This window comes from Octodon degus, unplaced genomic scaffold, assembly GCF_000260255.1.
Source record: "Octodon degus isolate 3935 unplaced genomic scaffold, OctDeg1.0 scaffold00222, whole genome shotgun sequence".
Taxonomy (NCBI): Eukaryota; Metazoa; Chordata; class Mammalia; order Rodentia; family Octodontidae; genus Octodon; species Octodon degus.
In genome coordinates this window covers 394123-402233 of record NW_004524798.1, presented here as the reverse complement: position 1 = coordinate 402233, position 8111 = coordinate 394123, and the positions used below count along the sequence as shown (strand labels likewise).

At 43.7% G+C, this 8111-nt stretch overlaps 1 pseudogene; it reads left to right on the top strand.

The window, feature by feature from the left end:
• LOC101577009 overlaps positions 1-2954 on the top strand; it is a 12504-nt pseudogene extending 9550 nt beyond the window's left edge.
• Positions 2955-8111: the final 5157 nt, after the last annotated feature.

The following is an 8111-nucleotide window of genomic DNA, read 5'->3' as shown; positions in this document are numbered from 1 at the left end:
GATGTCCTCTATTACCCCTCCTCTTCAATATAGTTCTGGAATCATTAGCTACAGCCATTAGACAAGAGGGAGAAATAAAAGGAGTAAGAATAGGTAAAGAAGAAGTGAAACAGATGAATGGGTACAGAAAATATGGTATACACAATGGTATACAACTTGACCATACAGGACAAACTTGTGTCATTTGTAGCACAATGGATGCACCTAGAGGCCTTAATGCTTAGTGAAATAAATAAGACACAAAACTTAAATATTGCATGGCTTATCTCATATGAGAAGCACAAAGTATAAAGCATCTAAAGAGAAAAATAAGAGACAATAGAAAGCAGGGAGATATACTTTCACAAATGTGAAGGAGATCTAGAGATGGAGGAAGATGGAAATTAGGAAAGGAAAGAGGGAAATGAGTACTAAAATGCAGTGTGTACATGTCACATACCAATCACTACGATGCATGTACTTATTGTCATAAGCATGTACTAATTAGAAAAGATTAGAAGAATTGGTTGAAAAGACATGATCCAACTGTATACTGTCTATAGTAAATAAACCTTGGATTCAAAGGCATGCAGAGGTTGAAACTGAATGGATGGGAAAAAGATATATCATGCAACCAGTAATGAGAAGAAAGTTGGAATAACTCTACTAATATCAGGCAAAATAGATATGAAAGGTCCGTGAGTCCCAGCTTTCACAATCTTCAGCACAAGTGAGGATGGCAGCCTGAAGGAGCCTCCTCCTTAAGGGAACAGGAAGCCAACCTGTTGTCTTTGATGAGCTGGAGGGCAGAAAGGACCTGCTCACCGGCACTATCTCCACCCTGGAGACAAATCCAGCATCTCCAGAACCAGCTAGGCTTCCTGCAGAGGATACTGGTGCAAGCGCCAATGTTCCCAAACCATCAAAAGTTGTACAGGATGATGACAGAGAAGATCTTTGTGCATGAATGTCTTTGGACAACTCAGAAGGGAACTCTATCCTTGGAACCTTCTCCTGCAGTCACACCCATCACCCCTAGTACACTTAGTGCTCCCACAATTGAGTCAAACAATGTGTCAGCTCCTGTGATCTTTGACAGAGCCAAGGAAGAGACTGAAGAGGAAGAGAGATGTTTTTGATATAGAAATTGGTGTGTCCAATCCAGAGAAAGTTTGGAATGGCATGAATATTTACATGACATAGAGTGTAACACCAAAGATTTATCTTTTCATGTTCAGTAACAGTAAATTTTCAGCTAGAAGATTCAGTGACTGTTTTGGTTTACACAGAACATTAACAAACATTTACGTGTTGATTATGTTGCACCACCAGCTCCAAAAAAGAGCATAGTAGGTATCACAAAGGTCAAAGTAGGCAAAGAAGATGCATCACTGCTGAGTTTATACAAAAAAGAACAGTTCTGAAAGTTATCTGTGGAGGACCACCTGAGCAGCTCTCCTTGAAAGAAGAGCAATTGTCTCCATTTTGACAGAGCCTGACCCTATTTCCTTGTATTGATATGTACAGAGCTGGCTGGGACTTCTCTTTATCCCTTCAATTGGCCTTAACCAATGTATATTGGTCTAGCTGAGGCGCTGGTGATAGTCTTTGAAGGTGGCGTGCTTGTTTCCCTGGTAACCTACATCCGCTGCTCCTTAATGTGAGCAGAGTCAAGACAGGAAAGAGCCAATGTTCCACACTGCCAGCTGGGATTGAGCCTCAAGATAGAGGCTATGACTTCCTGGGGCTTGAAAGACTACATCAGAGCTGAAGCACCAGACACCCCGAAACATTAGATATTATCTCAATAGCATAAATGCAGATTACTTTCTCTGCATATCCTCTTTGCATGTGGCAGAGGTAAATGTAGGCCATCCACCTAGCTCAGCTCACAGTACTCGCTTCCCACAATTCTCAGGCATTCCTCCTCAGGCCACTCCTCCACTGAATAAAAACCAAGTATGGTCCTGGGTCGGCTGTTTTGTTCTGGAAAGCCATCTTCATGGCTGGACTGAAGGCCCCCTTGGTTCCCCAATAATTATAAATATGTTTTAGTGTTTTTACTTTCGCTTTTGATGGCACTGGGAGTGGTAGATTGGAATTAACTTGGTGAGATTCCAATAGCATATCTTTGGGAGTACGAATGTTGATTTCTTGGACTGAGATGAGAACCTGGAAGGGCCTCTTACAAGTATCTTCAAGGAACAGTAAAACATCCAACTTTGCTCCATGATCCTGATTTAAGGCAATTCTTGGAACATTCACAGCTGCCTACAGCAGTTAATGTATGGGCTCTGGATGGAGCAGGACTGTTGGGGACAGTGAACAAGACTGCCAGTGACCCCAGCAGATTAACAACCAAAGTGAATGAATCAAATCCTTGTTTTGAAGAAAAGCAGTGACAGTGTGAGAATATTGACCAGCAACTCAGGAAACTGCATGGCAGTGTCAAAGCCATAGTATGTCATAGAAAAGAACTTGCAGCCTTTGTGGCAAATGCTACCGTATTAGGTAATTCTGAGGATCATGCTGCTTTATCTTGAACTTTGTCTCACCTTGAAGAGGTTAAAGAGATAATAGACCACTTGCATCAAGAACAAGATTTGCTGGCTTTTATGTTTTCAGATCTGCTTAGTGACTACATCTGTCTTATTTCTGCAGTGAAAGGTATGTTTGACCATCAGATGAAGTGCTGGCAAGGAGGGGAAGATGCTCAAGTTACTTTGCTCAAAACATATGAAAGTGGGCTGGGGATGGAGCTCAGTGGTGGAGTGCTTGCCAGGCATGCACAAGGCCCTGAGCTCAATCCCCACTACCACAAGAAAAAAAAGGAAAAGAAAGAAAGAAAGACTGAAACAAAAATAATGGTCGCTAACAAGCCAGATAAAATACAAGATAAACATAAAATAAGAGAGTGAGAGGCAAATGCAGAAGGAGAAAGATTTCGCACAGATTTCTCAGGCACACACCTGTAATTCCAGCTACTTGGGAGGCTGAGGCAGGAGGACTGCAAATTCAGGACCAGCCTGGGCAACTTTGCAAGTCTGGAAATAAAATAGGGCCTAGGGATGTCGCTCAATAGTGAGGCACTGACCTAACATGTAGAAGGCCCTAGGTTCAGTCTTCAGTATAACAAGTGTGGCAGTGCATGGTGCACACCTGTAGTCCCAGCTACTTCAGCAGGCTGAGGTAGGAAGATCACTTAAGCTTATGAGTTGGGGCCACCCTGAGGAACATATGAGATCCCATCATGATAGACAGACAGAGGCCATGGAAGTTGTGACATGTCCTAAATTCAAGAATGAAAGAAGGGATATTACTATGGACCTTACAGAAAAAGATTTTAGAATTAGTGCATTGCTGTTTCTTTCTGTTATATATCAAATTTTAATAAGAAAGACCACCAAGAGCTGTTTATACCTGTATACGAGGTGCTGCTCAGGAAGTAAGATGCCCAGTTGGTAGTTTATGCGTTCTTCATACAGGAGCAGTAAACTAAAGGGTAGCTGTGAGTGCTCCTCAGTGATTGTAGTCAAGGTTGAAAAAACACAAATCAGCAGATGATGCATAAATTCTCAGGCAGTGCTAAGTGAGGACAAGATCTGGGAAGCACAGGTAGTCAGGAAGGACAGAGGGAAGAAAGCCAGATATGAGAGGGCAGACTGTGGGAGAAACCGACGAGATCAAGTCCAGTATCTGCAGGGCTGAGAACCGGAAGCTAGGCTACTACCCCAGGATCACAACACTCCTTATGGCCCAAGGCCAGAAAACTTGCCATCGGGCAAAAGGGTCTAACTTCCTGCAGGACAGAGCTGGCACCTTGGTGATATCCAGGCCCCTGGGACAGGCACCTATCCTTTTCCTGCCCACTGGGAGAGGAATCAGGGCACCAGAGAAACTGCACAGGCCTCACAGAGTCTGAGAAAGCACCAGCAGGCCCTTGGGAAAGTTGAAAACAACCCAAGATCCTGATTAGCGACCTATCCAGATCTGAGCACTGAAAAAGCGAGGTTCAGGGTGTTGCAGAAAGGAACTGGGGCCTATCAAAGGAGAGACCCTGAGGGTAGAGGACGCCCATGGTTCCTCCAAACACCAGGAGTGCTCTGCCTGTGGGAAATCCCGTTCAGTACCCCCCCCCCAGTTTGACTCCTGCACGGGACCCCGCCACCGCCGCCACCACAGCCAGGGGCTGCTGAGCGCTGGGAACCAAAGGCAACAGCGAGGTTGTGGGCTGGAGCTGCAGAGCGCGCTTAATCAGAGGATGTGGCAAGCTGGACCGACCTCGAGGAAAGAACACAGGGTAGCGACAAGGTTTATCTCTCAGGGATGGAGTGGAAACCCACGGCGCCCTCTTGAGTCTTGAGCGAATATCTTGAGTCCTGGCCTCGCCACACTACATCCTCCCCACCCCAGCCACCGTCCCCAGCCTGACTGAAGGGGTCCAATTGCAAGACAGGCAAGCCGAGCCCACAGCATGCAAACGGAGCTCAGTCCACAGGAGGAGACTGCGGGCATCAGTCCAGGGCCTGAGGACTGGAGCAGAGAGTGCAGGAGCGGGCCTGGGGCACAAGGGCGAGCAGAAAAAACACCTCGTGGACAGTGGTGTCATGTGGACTGCGGAGCTACATGAAAGCGCAGCACCCAGCAATCCCTCCAGATTTCCCCATCACCCCAAGACTAAGCTTCCCCTTTGTGAATGCAGGGGAAAGGCCTATCTGGCTCAATTCAGATTGCCAGATATAAATATGGAAAACTGTTTGGTTTTTTTGTTTTGTTTTGTTTTGTTTTTTTGTTTTTTAAGGTACAAGACATTAAAAAGAAGAAAAAAAAGAAGCATTAACTGCTCCTTTCCATAGACCGGCAGAAATCAGCAGTACAATTATCCAAGCTATCCTACATACTTACATAAATACATCTTTTTCCTTTCCTTCTTTTGTTCTTTTCCTCATCCCAGTTTTTCCTTCCTATTGAACAGATTTTTCCCCCTTTCACTGTATCTATTGTACCTTTCAGGTTTTTATTTACTCTTTCAGGTTCTCACGCTCATGAGACAATGTGATGTTTGCACATGAGGGTCTGATTTATTCCACCTCTGAGTATGGTCTCTAGTTGCATCCATTTACCTATAAAAGCCTCAAGTTTATTATAACTGAGTAATACTCCATTGTGTAAAAATACCACACCCTTTCTGTACATCCCTCAGTTGAAGGACATTTGGATTGTTTCCAATATTTAGCGATGACAAATTGTGCTGCTATAAACATGGGTGCACATAAATCACTGTGGTATAATGTTTTCAGTTCATTTTGGAAAAATACCTAGGAGGGGAATAGCTGGCTTGAATGAGACTTCTAATCCTAGCTTTTTGAGGAATCTCCACACTGATTTCCATAGTGGCTGTACCAGTCGACACCCCCACCAACAGTGGAGAAGGGTTCCTTTTTCCCCACACCCCCTTCAGTACTTGATATTGATTGACTTCTTGATGGTATATTTGGTTCAAATCAGATTGCAATATAAATAAGATTGAAGGTGCTTTAATACTGTGTTCTTGTAACTGTATGGGATTTTTTTTTTGGCTGTTTCTGTTTGTCTCTTTCTAATTCCTTTGCCTTCCTTCTTTTCCTTTGTTTGTTCCCATATCTTGCACATATATAGGACATATGTGGATATGTGAAAAGTGGAGTAAGAATTAAGTAGGGCTTTAACATGGACAGTACCTTTCATGGGTAACCCTCACCAAAATAGTATATAGCTAGCTCTCAGCATATTAACAGGTTCCAGCCTTCTTATGGCTTCCCTCAAGCTCCAATTATACTTTCCTCCCTCTGCATCCTTTCTGCTGTTTCCACAAATATTCTCTCAAACTTCCTATCCATCAGCTCTCTACTGTAGTTATTGAAATACTAATCCAGTGTATCTCCCGTTTCTCATTTATTTTTAGTTCTTGTAGTGGATTGTTAACTGGTGGTCAACTTGCTACACCCAGCTGAATTGAACACGTGTGGTGCTGGCTGTGGGAGGCCCACCTGAGGATTGTTGCCAGCAGCATAGGGGGAAGAACTGGAGAAGCTGTTGGGAGGCTGTTAGGGAAGGTGTTTGGAGAAGCTGTTGGGGCTGGTAGAAGCTGCTGATTCTCTTGGGCTAGTCTGCTGGAGAACCTTGTCATGCTGGCCCTCCTGATGAACTTGCTGTTCTTATTAGAGGAGGAACTTGGACCTTCATTGTCACTGAGAATGGTTGCAGTTCACTTTGGAGGAGTTCTGGTCCTCATCTTGAACAGTTTCCTGGCTCCAGAGGGGAAGATGGTGCACTGCTCAGCCTCATGAGAAGCTTGTCAGGTTGGCCTTCCTTGTGGGAACTCCACTTTCCTCATCACTGGAGGAGCTCAGGACTTCACTGTTGTTGAGGATGGCTGTGATACTTTTGGGGGGAAGCTCTGGTTCTTACCTTGAGTGTTGCTTCCTGGCTCCAGCTCAGATCTCTCAGCCTGCTAGCACAGATCCTTCAGCCCACTGGTACAGACTTTTTGTCTTCCACCACTGAGCTTTGGGCCTTCAGCACAGATCCATGAAGCGGGCCTGCATGAGACATTGTCATGGGCGCTAGGCCTTCAGTTGAACTTGTGGGAGGCATCTCAGTCTTCAACTGGACTCATGCCGGACACTACTGTGTGATCCAGGCCCTCAGCTGGATTCTTTGGTCTTTAGTGTGTGGACAGATTTCCTGCAGTCTTTGCATATTCTTCTTTGGGTGATTCATTATAAAATAATCTTATAAAATGTGTCCTTTATTGTTTGTTCCCCTTGCAAAAATCCCAACCCATGACAGTTGTTTTTTCCCCTCCTATTCTTTCTGATCTCCCTTCTTTTCTTTCCTTTTATCTTTCTCCTTCCTTCTCTCCACCCACTATATCCCATCCTACCAGGCAGTGTAGCAGAAGATGTCCCCCCCATCCCTGCCATTGCCAGTATACTTTAGGGTATTAGTTGCCCAGGTAATAGTTCAGGTTATCGTCTCTGTTATTTTTATTTCTTAGACACGGCTGATCACTGTGATGCATATTATGCAAACCAATCCCCAATTGACAAACCAATATCCAATATGTACTTGCTTATCCTATATAAGTCCTAGACCACCAGAGACCAGGGTCTGATATTTTGGGGCTGATCCCAGTCAGTGCCTGTCGACATAAAATAAACCTGCCTCCAAATCCTGGGTGTCCTTTTGTTTCTGTTTGCCTTTGCAACAGAAGTATATTACAGTCTTTATGGGTCATTGAACAAGGGTGAAACTGTTAAAACAAGTTTTAATGTATACATAGTGATGTTTGTCACCTGATATGAAGTTTGAGAATGGAGACACGGCGGAATCTGCTGGTGCTGATATAGCTAGTTAGGGATTCTGTCTCACAAACAGTGACTTTGTCTAATCCTATCATGCTGAATAGATTGAAAGGGTCTATAAATACCAAAACATGACCAAAGTCATGGTTGCATCACAGGGAAGCAAGAACTAACTAAAGATCTCTACATGCTAGCAATAGTATTGTGCCACTCTAACTGACCTGAAACCCTCCACAGGGAAAAAATAATAATAATAACAACAACATGAGAAAACAAGGCAACAAGAGGACTCCAAAAATTCCTTATTCCTTCAAAGCTGATCCAGTTGGCACTGATGGAAAGAACATAAAAAAAGTTGCTGAAATGTATGAAGCTATAGTAGAAAAAAAAAGCCAGGTGTAGTTGTGCACACCTGTAATCTCAGCCTTTGTGAGGCTGAGGCAGGAGGATCATTGTGAGTTCCAGACCAGCCTGGGCTACAATGTGAACTCAAGCCCAGCCTGAAGTGCATAATGAGACCTTGTCTCAAAAAGATGAAATAAATAAAGAAGTTCATAAATAATAACAACATAGAAAAGATCAATAAGATGTTCTTAGCTCAAACATGAAGTAACAAAGCAGATAATGGATTTGATTGATAAAATGATCAGCAAGCACAAGGAACGCATAAATAAAAAGCTAAGATGATACAGAATCTGAATGACCAATTTGGTAAATAATTAGAGTCTATGAAAAGGTAGCAAATAGAAGCCCAGAATATAAATAATTCTGGTGAAAGTACAACAG